The 20144-nt window shown below is 35.6% G+C and overlaps 1 protein-coding gene across 5 annotated transcripts in view; it reads left to right on the top strand.

Annotated features, from left to right (window-relative positions):
* ASH1L (ASH1 like histone lysine methyltransferase) overlaps positions 1-20144 on the top strand; it is a 210024-nt gene that overhangs the window by 1189 nt on the left and 188691 nt on the right. The gene's annotated exons all lie outside the window — the stretch shown is intronic.

Below are 20144 nucleotides of genomic sequence, written 5' to 3'. Positions count from 1 at the left end.
GCGGCTGTGTTTGTGCGAGTATACAAGGAAGGAAAGTGTTCCGGAAGAGTTTGCTTGTATTTTTACAAGTGTAATGGAGTTCCCCTTATCCTAGCTTATTTTTAAAATGAAACTTGGGATGTTCCTTGCTGGTTGATACGTTTGTATAATTTAGGGTTTGGGATTGGCTTAATACTTGCTTGTAAAGAGAAGTCATGGCAGTATTTTGGAAATATAGCGTGTAAGTGGTGGGGTCAGGAATAGGAGAAACTTATCATAGTCAGCTATTCTTAAGAATAGTTTGTTGCTCAGAATAGAGTGAATTGTTTAGATGTGAAGGCCCAGAACATCTTTACTTGAACAATGTACTGTGAGTGTAAAAAGAATGGATGGAGTTTTTGTTGACCTGAGAGTTTGTATTAACACTTCGTAATAGAATAAAGCTTTTAAATTGTTCAGAATGCTCTTTCAGTTTGTTTGTAATCATAAATAAATCTCTGTGGAAATGGTGGGATGAGTGTTTCCTCCCATTTTACAAAATAGGAAATTGAGGCATAAAGACATCATTTTTTCAAGGTCATGTATTAAATTGGTGACAAACTTAGGACTATAACAGATACTTTTGACTCCTAGTCCAGTAGTATATTTACCATACCATGACATCTCAGGAGATCTTTGTCAGGCAAATCTGAGTTTATTAGAAAGATAGGGGCATATTGAATGGTATTTGGTAGAGATCAGTTGTGTCAGACAGAACATAGGTTGTCTTTGCCAGGTTGGCTTGTGAGAGATGGGTATTCCATGAGGATATTACTTTTTGTTTATGGAGGAAGCAGAGCGTTTCTAACACTTGAGTTTGTGTATTTGAGGGAGGGATATTTAACTGGTAACATAGAAGCAGGGTGGGGGCTGACAGTTTAAGGGAGAAAGGATCTTCTTTCATTTATTCAACAAATATTTACTAACTACTCAGTAAATGGTCCCTGCCTTGGGGTGAGAATAATCAAGGTGACCCTGTTGAAGCAGCTCGGGTACATTTGTCTTGACAGTGGTAAATACTGAGACAGTGATGCATATTGAATCGAGTGAGGCAGACAGGTCAGTGTGGAGTTGAAACTAGAAAACCTTCCTCAAAAGTATACTCAGTTTGGAGGGAATTTAGATCTTCCAGACGTTTTACTGTTGAAGGATACAAGTGTATTTAAGCATCTAATAGGGTGCCCAGTTTGTGGTAGAGTGTGCTGCCTTTTGCATTTTCTTTTGGCATTTCCCAGTAAACTGTTGTAAGGTTCTGGAATTGTCAATATACGTGCCTGTGAATATTGGAACTTTTTGGCTGTGCTGAAAAATTCTTCGAAAGACTAATTTTGTAGTAAGGATTTCCTCTCTGAACATGACAGAAGAATACTTGTATTGAGGCAACTTAGCTGTATTTCTCTGGAAAATAGAGTGTTTTTGATTTGCTGAATTAGTGGTTCTTAGAAGTTTTTTGGGGGTCCACTTATTCTTCTGAGAATGTGATGAAAAAACCCTCACTGTATGGGCATGAGCACAATCACAAAATTTGCATACAATTTTCAGAAATTAAGATTTCAGAAACTTAAATTGTAATGAAGTAGAGCCAATTTATATTTAAATCTTCTAAAAGTCTTTTTTTTTTTAATAGTTTTGTTTGGGAGTGGAGATGTTGGTATGAGTTTAAGATGAAAGATTTTTTGACAGTGAGCATGCTGACAGTAAGGAGAACTTTAAGATCTTTTTTTATTCTATTTATTTTATTTTCTATTCTTTGCAGATTGATTTCTGCAGTGTTAAAACATGATTCTAATTAGGCGATCAGAGAATGTGATATAACACAAATGTTTATAGATTTATTCTTTCTCATAATTATTCATATTCTCAAACTCATTGCTTTCCAGTTTTGCATTGGGACTGAGGATTTTGAAGCTCATTTCTTGGAATTTATCTTAGTTATAACAAATGTTATTGAGTTGTTTTAATGCAGGGGACACAAAGATGAATAATACATGGCCTTTGTCCTTGAAGCTATTCTAATTCAGTTGAAGTTATGAATTGCATGCTAGTGGGAGCCTTTAAAAGGGCAAGGTGGAGGGAGACATATTTCTAGAAGTTTAGATTTCATGACTTAATTGCCTGAGAGATTTTGCTGTTATTCTTAGGAAGTTACAAAGTCTTCACATTCTGTATGCAACTTTGCTGCTTAAAAAATGTGTTTTGGTATCATTTGATGTTTTGAGATGAAGGATCTCTGGCTTGAAAAGGATGCAAATGTTGGTGGCATTTCCTATCTTGTTTTGGATGTATTTCTGTAGTGGGTTTACATAAAAAGGTCTTAATGTCATTTTTGGATATGCCTGTATCTAGGAAACACTCGGGTGATTTGAAAGACTACCCCCGAATCTAGTACTGAAAATTAAAAATAACTACTGAATTTTTTAAAGAAAAGAAACCCAGAAAGGTGTTTTAATGGTACAGATTACAGGATTCAGTAAGATGGAAAGATCTTAAGAAAAATGGTCTGATTGTCTCTATTGTCATATCCTCTGGGTAAGAAATCGTGTAAATTTGTGAAACGTTTATTTTCTCTAATTTTTAACTTCGGTAGTAGGTTCCTACATTAAAAAAAAATAACATGTCATTTATATGTGTGTAGTGTGTCTATGTTTGCATATGGATAACATATGTGTATAGTCTCCTCTCTATGAGATACTTCACAATTTAAAAAAACAACTATTGCAATAATTACAAAAATACACGGGATCTTTAAGGATCAAAAATAGAGTGATTTTCATGTCCTGTTCTTGGGTTGTATTCTAAGATATGAAGCATAACTTCCCTATGTCTTGCTCAGTACTGTGTCTTTGTAGTATTAGCAGTACCACTTGAGGTTTTATTCTAAGTCTTCCATGCCTTGTGAATAAAGAATTTGGATATATTCAGTCCTGCCTAAAATAATCTGCCTGCACATGTTGGGAAAGTTTTACCATGTGTGTATGTGGTGAGTCTCCAATAAATAATTTCGTATTGTTTTTTTCAGTTATGCATGTTGATTTGAGTCTCTCTTTAAAGATAATATTTTCCCTTATATTACCTTATATTGTAATCCGCTGTGAGTTCTACTTTGTGCCAGCCTTTCCAGAAGCATGAGCTAGCTTAACCCTGGCTATCATAAGAGAGGGAAATTAAAGTAGTTTTTAAGCTATATTGCTAGTCTTATTTTTTTTCTTAATGTCTATCTTTAAACTACTTGTAATTTATTTGGTATATATTCTTTCATTTGGAAAGGTTAGATTTTCATGCTTATGATTTGTTATATGAGTTAATAACTGTCATTTAATATTTTAGAAATCACTTTCTTAGTGACTGATGGGGGGTGTTGATGGCAGTGTGATATTGACACAACATAATAAATTATGACTTCAAGCAATAATGAAATTTAGCTAATAATCTTATTGCTATTTCAGAGTTACATTTCCTTCACTGAACATCTAACTTTTTTTATGTTTGAAGAATATATAAAATTTTATTTTTAGCATTAATTGTTGCTTTCCATAGTTTTTAATCATTTGCTTTCAGGCATTTGCAAGTTGATGACAAGAGTTTATATTTTTTTTCCATTTAATTTTGTTCCTTTTTTGAAGTGTGGAAAATTTCTAACCTAGAGAGCAATGAAATAAATAACAAAGTTCTCATGTATTCAACAGCCAGCTTCAAAAGTTATCCCAAACCCAGTTAGCACACTATATCCCTATCAACTGCCTCTCTTCCTCCTTTATTTTGAAACAAATCTTTCAGATATTATATCATTTGATCCATAAATACAGTGTATACATTATTTTCACTTTTAAATGGGGAATTATTTTCCCTTAGTTAGCTTTATATAATTTTTAAAATAAACTGTTTGATGATAGTTGGAATTAAACTTTTCATACCGAATACTTACAGTCTGTATTACCTGTCAGTAGGGATTCCTCTGCAACATAAGAAGAAATGAACCGAATAGAGCTTTACTTAATTGCCTTTAGATGTTTGCCTTGTAAAATGCAGTAGGTTCCTGTCTTTCCTAGAAAAATGTATCCGCTTTTTTTCAAACACACAGTGAGAAGTCATGTCTCTTAGTTTTTTCATTGGTTTTTTTAGTCATAGTGACAAGTTGCTAAAAACATTTTCTAGATCCTTTTAGTTCCTCTTATTTTCTAACTGGACCCAGTTATCACAAATCAGATGATACTGATGATGTTGAACAGGAGCTGAAATTGGTCTGAAATCAACATGTTTTTTAAAGAGAATGAAATACACCTTGTTTTGAGTTTTGAAATTCCGTTTGTGGATATTTGAAAATACATGTCATTGCTTAAACTGCTAAAAATAAACCATGCTACAGAGCATGATGAGTTGAAACAGGATAGAAAAAGAAGGTAAATATTCCTATTGAGTTGTGAAGAAGAAACAGAATAGAGATTTCAAATGATTGCTAGTTAAGTACAATATAGGTGTATATCCTTTTTTTCCAGAAAAGGCTGACAAATGAACATGAATTCCATCATTAATGAAAGTTTGGTTAACTTATCTTCTAATTCTACAGTAAATAAATCATAAATCTTTAACTTAAACTTCTTGTTTTGCTTTTTTTTTTCCCTGTCTTTTCCATACTTGATACCAAACCACTCCTCTCATTTAGCTTTATTTGTCCTAAGGTCACAAGTGGTCACTGTCCCATTATAAAGTAGCTATATCATGGCTTCTTTGTGTAAATGACATTGAGAATATGTGGAGATATTCCTTATGATAAAATTTCCTTAAATTCAGCACTGATGAAAATGAAAGCCCTAGAGTTTAAGGACTAACATGTGAAGCCTAACAGGATTTAATGGAGAGAACTTAAAAGATTGTCTTTGAAAGAAAAACTGCCAATTCTGACATTTGAGAAAATGGGGAAGTGAATTAATCATGTATAATCATTATTGGATGAACAGTCTTTTTTATATATATATGTTATGTATATATTTGAGGATACACAGATAGGGAGATAAGAATTTCAAATAAGTAGAGATTATATGTATACAATTGACAACTAAATGATAACACAGGTTGGAAAGTTAAAGTTTATATGCAGAAGCATGTAAAGATGCAGACGCAGGAAGAAAGAAGAGAAATCACCTTGAAACTGAAATTAGGTAGAGGTTTAAGTTAATTTTATTTTTCTGTGTGTGTTTAAGGGGGAAAAACCCTCAAATAAATGTAGAACAAGATCAGAGTTTAATTTTTTCTGAATAGTATTTTTTCTGTTCATTCATTCATTCTTCATTCAGCCAACTAACATTTTTTCCAGTACTTACTCCATTCCGATTTCTGTGGTTAGGTGTTGGGAAAAAAAACTAGGAATTTTTTTTTTTTTGGTTTGATTTTTCTTTGAAGGGAGTTGTGAATCTAGTAAGAGGAACATTATGTTAACAAACATATTATATGATGTAATACATTTCTTTCTCCGAGGTAGAGAGCGGAGCATTTTTAAGTCTTTGGGGAGAAAGGAAAGGCTAGGGATGGCTTCTGACCAGTGGGAAGAGACATGTTTTAAAGGATAAATATGAGTTGTTCAGAAGGGTATAGTGAGGGCATTCTAGGTAGAGAAAGATCATCTGCAAGGATATGGAGTGAGTATAACAACAGAAGGAGTTGAGGAGACTGTAATTTAAATCAGTATAGTACTTTCTACCATTCTCCTGTGATATCTAGTGACTTCAGTACTATATAAGGTTGGCTTTTGTGCTTAGAGATCATAAAAGAAATAAAGATGAAACTATGTTCAATATACTCTACTTAGAGAAAATAGTGTATTGTTACAGTTCAAGGTAATTTTAACAAAGATTAAAATCAAGAAAATGATTGTTTTAGTTAGAATTTTTTCATTGGAATATAATTGCTTTACAATGTTCTGTTAGATAGGAACATGAATCAGCCATATGTATACATATATCCCTTCCCTCTTGAACTTCCCTCCCACCTCCTCATCCCACCCCTCTGGGACATCAGAGAACACGAAGCTGAGTTCCCTGTGTTAAAAGGCAGTGTCCTGCTAGCTATCTGCTTTACACATAGTAGTGGATATGTTAATACTACTGTCTCAATCTTCACCCCTTCTTTCACCCTCTGTGTCCACAACTCTCTTCCCTATGTCTGCGCCTCTATTCCTGCCGTGTCAATAGGTTCTTCAGTACCGGTTTTCTAGATTCTGTATATATATATTAATATACAATATTATATATTGTATATAACAATATATATGTGTGTGTTGTATATGTATTATAATATATATATATATTGGTTTTTCTCTTTTTGACTTAGAAAATTTTTACTAGAATACACCCGATTCCTCCAGCATTTTAGTTAATCAAGCCTTGTCTATAACAGGTATCCAGCCAAGTAAAATAATAAATAATTGCTTTTCATAATAATGAACAAATTTGCCAGTCTCCACACTGGTATATTTCTCCTTCATTTGTTGAAAATCTCAAATAGTGATTAAGATTATGGACTCTTAAAATCAGATTGAGGGATTTCCCTATGGTCCAGTGATTCAGACTGTGTGCTTCCACTGCAGGTGGCATGGGTTGGATCCCTGGTCAGGGAACTAAGATGCTGCAGCCGTGCGGTGCTGACAAAAAACTTTATTTGTAACTTTTCACAAAATAATTATGGTCTTTGGTTTCCTTGACTGTAAAATTATGATAATTGTTGTTGTTTAGTCGCTAACTCGTGTCTGATTCTTTTTTGACCCCATGGACAGTAGCCCCCCAGGCTCCTCTGTCCAAGGGAGTTCCCAGGCAGAATACTGGAGTCGGTATTTCCTTCTCCAGGGGATCTTTCCAATCCAGGGATTGGTCCCACGTCTCCTGCATTGCACTTAGATTCTTGACCCCTGAGCCACCAGGGAACCTCAAAGTGGTAATAATACTTACTGGTAAAGGTTGTTGGAAGATTGTATGAGATAATATGTGTAAATGCTTAGCATAATTTTATGTTATGTAGCAGGTGAAAAATACACATTTGCTGTTAATTTCCCTTCTTCATTTCTTGAAAAGAGAAATTTTTTGAGGAAAACGAATGACTTTCTTTATATGTATTTTCTATAGAAGGTAAGAATATGAAAAATACATTTGTGAAAGTGTATATAAACAATTTATTTACATGTATACATATCTTTTCCTAATTCTTGGTTTATCTTACTTTCCTCACATGTGAACTCCACTTTTGTATTAATTTCAGGCTAGGCTTTTGCGTTTGGCTTTATTTATTTGGCTGCCTTGTCTCTTAGGTGTGGCATGCGAAATGTTCGATCTTCATTGTGGCATGCAGGATCTTTAGTTGTGGCATGCGGGGTCTTTTTTTTTTAGTTGCGGCATGTGGGATCTATTAATAGTTCCCTGACCAGGGATGGAACCCAGGCCCCCTGCATTGGGAGCATGGAGTCTTAACCACTGGACCACCAGGAAAGTCTCCTGCTTGGCTTCATCTTACCTTCTTCAAGGATTTGTTTCTAAAGTGAACAAGAATATATATTATCGTGTGAATATTTTGGGGTGGAGAACCTTGTCTTTGTACAGTGTTGGCTTTAGTTATGCTGATCAGTATTTCCTTTTGTATTTTAGGAGCCCATTGTAGTCTTCTAAAGCAGAACCCATCTGTTTTATTAAACCACCTCATTTGATTGAGAAAAAAGACCAACATGTAGTCATTGAGTGATTATTATGGGCCAGGCACTAGGATTCAGTGACAAACAAATAAGTTTCTTGGGCATTTTTCTTTTCATTTTCCAGGACATAATCTTTCAGTATTGATGTAACGTATTGCTACCATCATATTACATGTGGTTCAAGCAAAACTTGTTCTTAAGGTATAATAGAGATTTCTGAAGAAATGTCTTGGGATGTGATATTTATGCCAGAGGAAATCAATTCTAGGTAAAAATCTCTTTAACTTTTGAGGAATCTTTATTGTCTCCTGTGTTTTATACAGGGAGTCTGTTGGGCAGTTAGTCAAGTCCTCTGCTCAGAGTCAAATAAAAAACAGCTTTCTGCTTCCTGTGCCTTCCAACAGAAGGCATTCAACAAGTATTGATTGTATATATTTGGCCCTCTGTATCCGCAGGTTCTGCATCTGCAGTTTTAACCAATCACAGATCAGCAATATTTGGGGGAAAAGAAATTCCAGAAAGTTCCAAAAAGCAAACATGAATTCACCTTATGCCATCAGCTATTTATATAGTGATTATATTGTATTTATAGCTATTTACGTAGCATTCACATTGTATTGTGAATGTATTGTAAGGAATCTAGAAATGTTTTAAAGTGTAGAGGAGGACATGCTTAGGTTATATGCAAATACTGTGCCATTTTATATAAGGGAGTTGAGTATCCCTTGGGTTTTGGTATCTGTGAGGGGTCTTGCAACCAGTCACCTCCTGGTACCAATAGAGGACTAAGCTTTATGTCAGTACTGTATTAAGCCACCCATTCTAGTATCCTTGCTTGGAGAATCCATGGATAGAGGAGCCTGGCTGTAGGGTTGCACAGAGTTGGACATGACTGAAGCAACTTAGCACATACTTAAGCCCAGAGGTTACAGCAGTGAATGATAGTCGAAAATCACTGCCTTCATGGTGCTCACTTTTAGTGAGTAGTAAGATAATTGTATAAGTAGGTGTGATGTTATGGCATTTCGTGATAAGTGTTGTAAGAGAAATGTAAACAAGGTAAGAGGTGAATGTTAGGTAGTTTAGAGTTCTTTGAGCTAATAGTGTTTGAACAGAAATCTGAATGATACGAAGGACCCCATGAATCTGAGTTATAAGTGCTGAGGCAGTAGTGTGTTTGGTGTGTTTAAGAAATAGGAATGAGATAGAACAGAGTGAACAATGTGGGGAAGAATAATGAAAAATAAGGAGAAGGAGGTAGCCAGGGCCTCGATAAATGCAGGGACCTTTAAGACTTGACTAGTTTAGGTTTTATTCTGGATTTGATGGGAAGCTATTGAAAGGTTTTGAGTGGGGAGATGACTTGATCTAATATATACACTTTGAAAGGCAAGAGTGATGCAATAGAGTGGCAAGTTATGTGGCAGTTATAGTATTTGAGTCAAGAGATGGTTTGGAGTTGAACCTAAAGTGTGATCAACATTATGGGTTTAAGATATATTTTGAAGATAGTAGTGATGATAACTTGTATTGGATGTGCGGCCTGAGTAAAAGAGTAAGTCAAGAATGACTCCAAAGATGGCCTTAACAGCTGGATGCCATTTACTGGGACGAGCAACACTGGCAGAAGCAAGTTACAGGAGTGCAGATGTTAAGAGTTTGGCTTGGATATATTGACTTCGAGTTATCTATTAAATGTTTCCAGTGGAGATACATTGAGTGGGCAGTTGGATATATAAATCTTGAGGTTGGGATAAGTGTAAATTTGGGAGTTGATCAGTGTAGAAATGCTTATTTACAGCCATGGGACTTTATGAGATTACCTGGATAGTGAGTGCAAATAGAGAAGAGATGTTCTTGGACTGAGTTGTGGCATATTCTTGACACTTAGTAAAATTGCCAGGGTTGAAAGAATCTTTTGATATTATAATTTTAGGAATAATATTTTGCTAACTAAGAAAACCTAGCAAGTAATAACTAGTCAATACATAGAGACTAAAATGATTGAGAAACAAATTGCCATTCTTTTACCTGTTAAATAGCTCTTTGTGTCGCAGAGCTCAGAACACTCATTTTATGTGAAATTAAGAGCAAGAGTGCCTATTTCTACTTGATTACTCTGAAAAGATGGCCAGAATGGTCATTAGTTTCCTAGATGTCCATTGTGAGAGGCAACATAAGGTTAAACAAACAAGTACAAGTTTATAAAATAATGAATGAGGTATCAAAAGATGTTAAGCTACTTACTCATTAATATGATACCCCTTTCTAGCTTTGAAAACTTAAAGAGAGTGAGAGCAAGTGGTCTTCTAATTTCTTATTTAACTTGTCTTTGTGCATTGTTAGACCTTCCTTTTAAGAAGCTGATTTTTCATCTGTGGACTTAGTCGACATCCTAGAATACATATATGTAACTATTAGGGGCTTAATACCATTTAGGTTGACTTACTGCATTTTGCAGGTTTTTCTGGATGTGGGTAAGGATCTGTTTAAATGTATTTGAGGTGTCAGAAATTGGAAGGAATAGAAATAACAGATGATAAAACCAATCACAGTCTATAGATTTTGTTGTTGATAATTTGAAAACCTATCAGAAATCCTCTTAGCTAATGCATGAAACGTATTCTCTTGCTTGAGCATATGACTTCACACTTGCCATTCTACCTCTACCATTAGGAAAATGAAGGGCCCATCTGTTGAATTGGCACTATGCCCAAAGGCTGCTAGTGTCAGACTTTGTCAGTTCAGGAAAAGGTATTAATTCCAGAACATTGAGGGGAAACTTTTCTAGTAACAACATATTCCCTAGGGTTTATTTGATTGCTTGTTGGCTGTTTTATAGAAAGTGCCTGAGAATTAAGGATCCATATCATGTATCATTTCTTTTTCCTAAGTCAGAAACATCGTTTGTATGTATTTGAGAACCAATTCTCTTCCATAAAAATGGCATCTTTAAGAAACATTACCAAAAATATCCAGATAGTTAGAAGCATTCTTATTAAGTAGAACTGAGATGTTTTAAAAAGTAGTATGATTTGGGATTCAGATAAGCTTCTAAAGACATTTCTAGGTGAATCTGTTCCACACAACTCCGGAAACTATATTTACTGAAATTTAGAACTAGGTGATTAAAAGTGGCGACCTCCAAGTTTCACGGGCATCCATTTTGTACCTTACCTGAGAAGCTGGCCTTAAAAGCAGAGGATCATAACTCTTTTGGTGATAGTGGTAGTAGTAGTAGTGGTAGAGGTCGTGGACCCCATTTGGAGCATAATGAAACCTTTCTAACCTTTCCCCAAAAGTGCACATATGCCCATAAGATTTTTGACATATAATTTTGGAGGGGTTCTTGTGCAATTTTGATTGTAGGCCATTATACTTTGTTTCATAAGAATCTTAATTATTAATTGTTATGTAAATGTAACAGTAGTTGCATTCTTTGCCTGTTCTTCAATAGGGATTGCATTTAAAAATAGAAAAAAACTCATATAGTATCATGGTTGGATGGTGGTTTAAGTAAATCTTTGCCAGACTGTCTGTTATCTGTCCACCTTCCTTTTCTCTTCACCATTTTGGAAATGCAATAATTTCTGGAGAATGACTAGTTAAAGCAACATACCAGTATTAGAATGGCAGATTGGATTTAAGAAAAGTAAGTGTCCCTGGTGGCTCAGAGGTTAACGCGTCTGCCTCCAATGCGGGAGACCCGGGTTCGATCCCTGGGTTGGGAAGATCCCCTGGAGAAGGAAATGGTAACCCACTCCAGTATTCTTGCCTGGAGAATCCCATGGATGGAGAAGCCTGGTAGGCTACAGTCCACAGGGTCGCAAAGAGTCAGACACAACTGAGCGACTGAACAGAACAGAACAGAAGTGTCCCAAATTGGTAAAATGGCAGCAAAGTGATAATCATCTATCTGTGCCCTACCCTGGATGGCTTCCAGCTAGGTTCCATAGCTGTTTCCCACACACTCTGAAATGCATGCAGTTTCTGAATCCAAATCTGACCATGTGCCTTGGCAGGACATCCTCTTTAGCACTGTTAGGATCCTGCCTACTTCTTTAGTTTTGTGTCTCATCGGGCCTCTTACCCTTGTGCTTCAGCTGTTTGGAACTGTCAGTCATTTCCACACACAATTCGTTTATGTCTCCATGACTTTCATGTTCCTCCCAGTGCCTGGCTGCTTAGCGAACACCTACCCAACTTCTGAGACAAAGTTCAAGTTGATGCTGTGAAGCTTTACCTGGCCATCTCCCCTCTTTTGGTGAACAGTATGCATTCATTTCTCTTTGGCATATATCTAGGAGTGGAATTGATGGGCCACAGGGTAAGCATATTTTTATCTTTAGTAAATACAGTCAAACAGTTTCCCAAGTTTTATTGTGTGACTTTATGACTTTATCAGGCGTGACATCTTCCCCAATTTTTAGTGTTGCCATTCTTTTTAATGTTAGCCATTTTGGTGGGTAATAGTATTTCATTGGTATTGCTTTGCATTTCACTGGTGAGGTTGAACATCTTTTCGTGTGTGTTGGATATTTGGGCATCCTCTTGTGAAGTCCTGCTCTTAATATGTATTCTGAATGCAGTTCCTGTCTCAGATCTGTGCGTTGTGAACATCACCCCATGTGTGGCTTCTGCTTTCACCCTCTTGGTGGTGTCTTTCGGTGAACAAATGTTCTTACTTTTCGTCAAATCCAATTTGTTTTCCTTTCCTTATCTAGATTGACGAAGCATATAGTTGCGGGTAGAAGGAAATGGAAAATTACTTAATAAGCATAAAGTTTCAGTCAAGCAAGATGAATAAGCTCTAGAGATTTATTGTACAGATTGTACATATAGTCAACAATAGTGTACACTGAAAAACTTGGTAGATCTCATAGTGTGTTCTTACCACAATAAAACAAAATAAAAGATAAAAGAGGTGTGTTCTAGGTGGTAGTCTTGAATGGAAACAAAAAGGAGAAGATTGTATTAAGAAAATAGCACTTCAGGAATTTCCCTAAAGGTCCAGTGGTTAAGACTGTGCTTTCAATGCATGGGTTGCAGATTCAATCCCTGGTTGGGAAATAGGATCTCACATGCCTTGTGACGGAGCCAAAAAAGAAGATGTCAGTATGAAGATAATAGAGTTAGAAAGTACATCCAAAAGCTATTGGGTTAGATTTCTCGATTTTATGTATATATGAACAAGACTTGAGAGGTGTGTGCATATGGTAATGATGGTGGTGGTTTAGTCACCAAGTTGTGTCCGACTCTTGGCAACCCCATGGACTGTAGCCTGCCAGGCTTCTCTGTCCATGGGTTTTTCCAGGCAAGAATACTGTATATGGTAGCTATGTATATTTCAAATTTTTTAAAAATATGTTTTTGTTGGATTTGTGCTTAATTATAAAACTAATAAACTCTCTAATAGGTCAAGGAAAAAAATATAAGTAATTTTTTTCCCTGTTTACTTCCAAATCTTTTCCCCTAAAGGTAACCAGTGCTATCAATTGGTATATAATCATCCATTCATTTTTATTTCTGTGTGCATACAAATACATATGTTTTTTCTACCCTTTACAAATATGAGATCATGCTTGCATTTTTACTTAAAAATAGCATATGTGGCTGTATATTTGTGTATATATATGTATATATTTAACCATTTCTGTGCGTGCACATCAAGGACTGCGGTCATAGCCTTTCATTGGTGCTTTTGTTTTTCTATGATAGAAAATACTACTTTCCAAAATGATGGTGGCCACTAGTGTCCCTTTCCCACCTTGCCAGTATTAGTTGATATCAGTCTTAAATTTCAACAAAGTAATCAGTGAAAAATATCTTGTCTTAGTTCACATCTGCCTGACTACCAGTGAGGTAGGTCATCTTTTGATGTCAATTGTCTATGCGTATCTCCTGTATATCTTTTCTTTTGTTCTAGTTTATAGAAATAACTTTATGTGTTAGAGATATTAATCCTTTTTCATATTTATTATATCTTTTCCCAATTTATTGTTTGTCTTTGATTTTATTTACATCTTATGTTACAGGTATATAATGCTTTTATATAATCAAATCTGTCCGTATTTTCCTTTGTAGTTTCTAGTTTCCTGATTTGTTTTAAGGTTTCTCAAGCATAGGCTACAGCAGTAGTCACAGATACTCTTCAAGTGCTTTTATTTTTACATATAGCTCTTAACTGTATGAGGAAATTATTCTTGTGTTTAAAGTGAGGAATGGGTCTTTGTTTTCTCCAAATGGATAGCTAATTAAGTCAACATGCAGCAAACGTATATCAAATAAATTAGCTTCTTGCCATATTGAAATGTTAGCTCAGAAAGATTTTTTACAGGGACTTCTCTGGTGGTCCAGTGGCTAAGACTCCACACTCCCAATTCAGGGGGCCCAGATTTGATCACTGGTCAAGGAATTAGATTGCACAGGTCACAACTAAAGAATCTACATGCTGCAATAAAAATTGAAGATCCTGTGTGCTGCAGCTAAGATCCAGTGCAACCAAAAAATAAATGTTCTATATGAGCCTATAAATATATTTTTTAAAGTTTTTACAGGATGGCCACTAGTGTATTCTGTTTTTATGCAAAATAGGAAGGGAATCCCTTCCACAGGACCCTTTATTTTGATCTGCCAGAAAAATGTTAAATAGCTTTATTGAGGTATAATTTATTGAGGTACTGTACAATTCACTAATTCGAAACATACAATTCACTGATTTTAGTATATTCTCATAGTTCTACACCCATCTCCACTATCTATCTATGAACATTCATCTTAGTACCCACTAGCAGTCACTTTCCAGTGCAGGTATTCCCCTTTTACCCAGCCCTAATTACCAGGGCTGTCAGCCCACTAATCTACTTTCTTTCTGTATGGATTTGCTGTTTTTGGACATTTCATACAAATGGAATGTTACAGTGTTTTCTGTTGCTGGCTTCCTTCCTTTAACATGCTATGCTATGCTATGCTAAGTCACTTCAGTCGTGTCCGACTCTGTGTGACCCCATAGACGGAAGCCCACCAGGCTCCCCTGTCCCTGGGATTCTCCAGGCAAGAACACTGGAGTGGGTTGCCATTTCCTTCTCCAATGTGTGAAAAGTGAAAGTGAAGTCGCTCAGTCGTGTCCGACCCTTAGTGACCCCACGGACTGCAGCCCACCAGGCTCCTCCATCCATGGGATTTTCTAGGCAAGAGTACATAGTGTTTTCAAAATTCATCTATGTTATAGCAGGTATCAGTACATCTGGCCTTGAATATTCTTGGGTTTCACATCCTCGCATTCAACTAACTGTGGATTGAAAATGGGCGAAAAAAATTCCAGAAAGTTCCAAAAAGCAGAATTTGAATTTTCTGCATGCAATTATTTACACGGCATTTATGATATATTTACAACTATTTATGTAGCATTTACTTTGTGTAAGGAATAAGAAGCAATTTAGAGGTGATTTAAATGCATGTAGATTATATGAAAATACTTTGCCATTTTATATAAAGGGCATCAGTATCTTTGGAATTTTGTATCTGGGGGGAAGTTTTGAAGCCAATCCCCTGCCTATATTGAGGAATGACTGTATACTGTTTTTTAGATGAATAACATTTCATTGTATGGATAATGTTGCTGTGAACAGTTATGTACAAGTTTTTGTGTAGATAGATATTTTCATTTCTCTTTTGTGGGTACACACACACACATACAGACATACACACATACACCTCAGAGTGGAATTGCAAGGTTAAGTGGTAACTCTGTTTAGCCTTTTGAGTAACTGCCAGACTGTTTTCCAAAGCAACTGCACCATGTTACATCCCAACTCCAATTTTTCCACAGAAAAGTTTTATGAAAAACAAATGTAAGATATTTGCAAAGTAAATGGTGCCCTCTTGGAAGTGACTCTTGTTTAGTGTATAACCAAGTGGATTGACCCTGAATTGACAGCCTTTAATCCTGGTCAAAGTGTAATAATTCGTTAATGAGCAAATCTTTCTGATGTTAACTTGTACTTCCCTCCTGTTGCCATTCTAGAATTCCCTAGAGATAGAGATCACTGTCCCTGCACATCCTTGCAGTCATGGACCCATCCCTCCTTTCTCAAAAACAGAATAGAAGTTATATATATTTGATCTTTGTTAACTTTATTAGGAAGAACTAAAGTAAGCTTTGATTAGATTATCTTCCTGACAGACAGTTGATGAGTATAATTTTTTCCTCAGGATTAGCTTTGGGAATTCTTTCTGTGTGTATTTTACTTTTGTGGCTTACTAATTATAATTTATGTCTGCTATTTCACTTCCCTGTTCTAAGTTTCTGCAATAATTTGTTGGTATAATATAGTATTTCTTTGGTCATGAGAGACATTCTTTCTTCCCTTTTAATGTTTCTGAAATTAGGAAATAACACAGCTGATAATTACATTTAATGTGGTGGTAGTTTATAAAAAATTTTCCCCTGGAAATGTGGTCATTGATTCTTGAAGCCTCTGAGAATCAGTAGCATCTTGGAATTTAAGAAATATGTACAATACATAAATATAAAAATAGCTGGATTCATTGCTGATTAGTATGGTGTTAGGAATTGTTGGTGATTGTCCCTGTCTTTTAAATGAAGGGTTGTTCTGTAAAAAACAACAGAGTAAAAAAGCTTAATTTGTCCAGCTTTGTAGTTTATGTTGTGTAAATCATTTAGGAACACAGTTCAAATTTTGTTGGTATCTTCATGAAGATATTTTAGCTCTTTGTGATTTCAGTGACTTATGTAATGTTTGTGATTCAGTGATTTAATGTAAAATATCTTAAACCAATTAGGACACTGCTTATGCTTTTACTGGTAATATACCTAGTACTTAATTTTAGTTGTTAAAGCAGTGTGAGAAGATTGAATAGTGTCTAAAGACAAAATACCAATTCTTTAGTATTTTGATTTTCATTTTATCTATTCTCTGTATACATGATTAAAATATAGTAATATGCATGTTTGCTTATTCAGTCACTAGGTATTGAATATCTCTTATGGTCCAGGCACTTTACTAAGGATAAAGCAGTAATAAGGCAGACAGAATTCTTATTATTATGAAGCAAATGGTCTCATGTAGAATATGGATGTTAAGCATGTAGCTTACTAGTATAAGTTGCCTCAGGACTTAAGAGTATGCTACATGACCCTCTAAAAGGGAGATCTCCCCTGGTCTAGGGGGTTAGGAAGTGTCTGCCTGATGAACTGACCTTTAAGCTGAGATGGAAAGGATGAGTGGTAGTCGACCTAGAAGGGAGTGGGAGAGTTCTAGGCAGAGAGAACTATGTGTCCTTCTGGAGGGAGGAAGACAGAGACTTTTGGGAAATTGGAAAGTTCTTAGAACACTTAGAACTGTTTCTGTGTCATACATATATTACTGCTTTTGAGGGGTTTTATTTGCTGCTGCTCTGCTCACAGAAGAATGAGAAATGATGTGGCTAGAGTTAGGTAGAGGAAGATAATAATAACAAAAAAGTAAACACTTTGTGTGTGTGTGTGTGTGTGTGTGTGTGTGTGTGTGTGAAGTCCTTTTGTAAGAACTTCTCATGGACTAGTGCACTGAACCACAAAAACAGTTTCTGTTCACAGATGAGACAACAAGGCATTGCCCAAAATTAATCTACCAGAACCTGGGATCTGAGCCTGTGCATTCTGGATCCAGTTTGTGTCCTTAAATACTGTACCATACTGAAAATCTAAGTTATAAATTATGTTTCAGATTAGGGACTTTTATATCCAAAGGTCAACATGAAAACTTCAAAGATTTTAAGCTGAAAAATGACATAATCAGATTATTTTTAGAAATCATCTTTCTGACTATATCTTGGGGAAAAGACTGATGGAGAGCAAGATGACTATACAAAGAAGTTAGAAAGCCAATCTTATATTTGGGGTCAAAATTTTTTTTTTTGGACAAGTCAGTGACAGTGGAATTAGAATTATATGTAATCAAAAATTATATGGTTTTCACAAGTTTTAGTTGTTAGGTTTAGGAGTCAAGGATGATCTCCACATTTCTGGTGGTACTGTGATTACTTAGCTAACATGATATATTCTAAGAAATATTACGGTCATCTATAAGAATTTTAAAGAGCAGGAAACCCAAGACAAAATGCATAATGAACTATAAATTTGTAAAAGCCTCCTATAGTTAATTTATATCTGGTTTTGAATGTTGAGATATAGAGTAATGATTGCAGTCTCTTAACTGTGTTTAGTAAAGACCACAGAGGAACATGAAAATGTATTATAGATGAGTTAAGCAAGATTTTACTTATTTTAAGCTAAAAATCTGCAAACATTGTTTAGTATGCAGTGTGGTGATTTTAAATGTGTAAAGGAAAAAAAATATTGTTTTTACGTATTAAGGAAAGTTAATAAGATATATTACTTTTCTTACCAAGTTAAAACAAAAACTTATAAAATGCCTTTTACTTTATATTCATATATTATCATAGTAGCTTCCCTGATGGCTCACTTCGGAAAGTGTCTGTAATACAGGAGACTGAGGTTCGATCCCTGGGTCAGGAAGATCCCATGGAGAAGGAAATGGCAGTCCACTCCAGTATTCTTGCCTGGGAAATCCCATGGACAGAGGAGTCTGGCTGGCTACAGTCCAAAGGGTCACAAGAGTTGGACACGACTTCGTGACTAAACCACTACCACTGTATATGTCATGTGCATATATTTTTTATCTGTCTGCTTGATCTTTTTGTGTAAATGTTTCACAGGCATCTGTTTAAAATATTTATTACTGAACTCTTGATCTCATGCTTCTCATCCTGGCAAACAGTTTATAGAATGTTAGCCCCATGAGGGCAGGATTTTTGTGGTTTTTTTGCAATGCTTTACAAGTTACATAATGAGCGCTTAGTAAATATTTGTTGAAGGAGTGTCTAAATGGTATACCACCATAGAATTCTCTAGTTGCACTAGTCTTCATATTTTCTTTCCCTCTCTTCCTCCTCTTTATTGACAAATCATATCAGTTATACCTCTAAAATGACTCTTTAATTCATCAATTTTTAAAAAATTTCCAGTGCTACTGCCTTAATATGTAAATTTTATGATTGTTATTTCATAATCAATTATTGCTGTCTTTCTAATTATTCTTCCATAGCAACCAGAGGCATTTTCTTAAAATGTAAGTTGTATCTTGTTACTCCCTACTCAGAGCCTTTCTTTGCATTCCATATCTTTCACGCAGACTAAAAAGGCTTTCTGCAAGCTATTTTTACTTATCTTTTCATTTTTGTTTTGTACTGTTCTCCCTTTGGTTTACCTTTACAATATCAGGAAGTACACACCATTCCCCTATTTGTGGATTATTTTCACCTCCATATTTTGCCTGGCTAATCCCTGCTCATACTGGGTCTCAGCTTATAGTTACGTGTTTTTCTAAGATGTATTTCCCATCCTTCCAAGTTTCTTTGATATACTACCTCAAATAGTAGTACTTTCACATTTATTGGAAGTTAAATACATTTATATGATTAGTCATTCATCGGTCTTCACCTCTAAAATTTAAGGTTCATGACACCAAGGACCACATTTGTATTACTTATGACTATCGACTGTGGATGTCAATTCTCAAAACATGTTTAGAGACTCTGAAAATATTTATTGAATGGATGAAGGATTTAATGAAATTAAGAATGATGAACCCATAAAGGAAATGATAGAATGGTTAGAGAGGTAGTTGGAGAGCCAGTAGAACGTGTGATCATAACAACCAGGTGAGAATTTCAAATAGCAAATGTAGCAGAGAGGAGTGATAAGATCAGAACTAAACATGATCTTTGAAGAAGGAAATGGCAACCCATTCCAGTGTTCCTGCCTGGAGAATTCTGTGGACAGAGGAGCCTGACGGGCTGCGGTCCGTGCGGTTGCCAAGAGTTGGACATGGCTAAGTGACTTAACATTAAACATGATCTTTGGGAGGCAGTATAACATAGTGTTTAAGATGAGCCAGACAGACCTAGACTCTGCCTTTTCATGGCTATTAACAAAGAGTCGGATACAACTGAAGTGACTTAGCATGCAAACAGGCACACCTGTTTTTTCATCTCTAAAAAGAGGGTAATAATAGTAACTGCGTCATGGTTGATTGTGAGGCTTAAATGAAATAATCTATATAAAACTTTTAGCATAGCGCTTTGCACGTATTAAGAGCTTGGTGAAATTTAGTTATTTGTATTATTTTAAAATTGCTAATGCTAAGCCCACTGTAAGGACTCAATATTTGTAGTACTTAGAAAATCTATAGAGCTGACCCTTGAACAAAATGGGGATTAGGGGCCTGCCCCTCCAAGTGGTCAGAATTCCACGCAGTCGGCTCTTTGTATGTGCAGTTCCTCCACATCTGTGGATTCAGCCAACTGTAAATCACATAGTACTGTAGTATATACTATTGAAAAAAATCTTTTAAGTAGACCTATG

Source organism: Moschus berezovskii, chromosome 4 (genome assembly GCF_049115385.1).
Source record: "Moschus berezovskii isolate FMDL1 chromosome 4, NW_MosBer_1.0, whole genome shotgun sequence".
Lineage (NCBI taxonomy): Eukaryota > Metazoa > Chordata > Mammalia > Artiodactyla > Moschidae > Moschus > Moschus berezovskii.
This window is presented reverse-complemented; position numbering and strand designations above follow the sequence as displayed.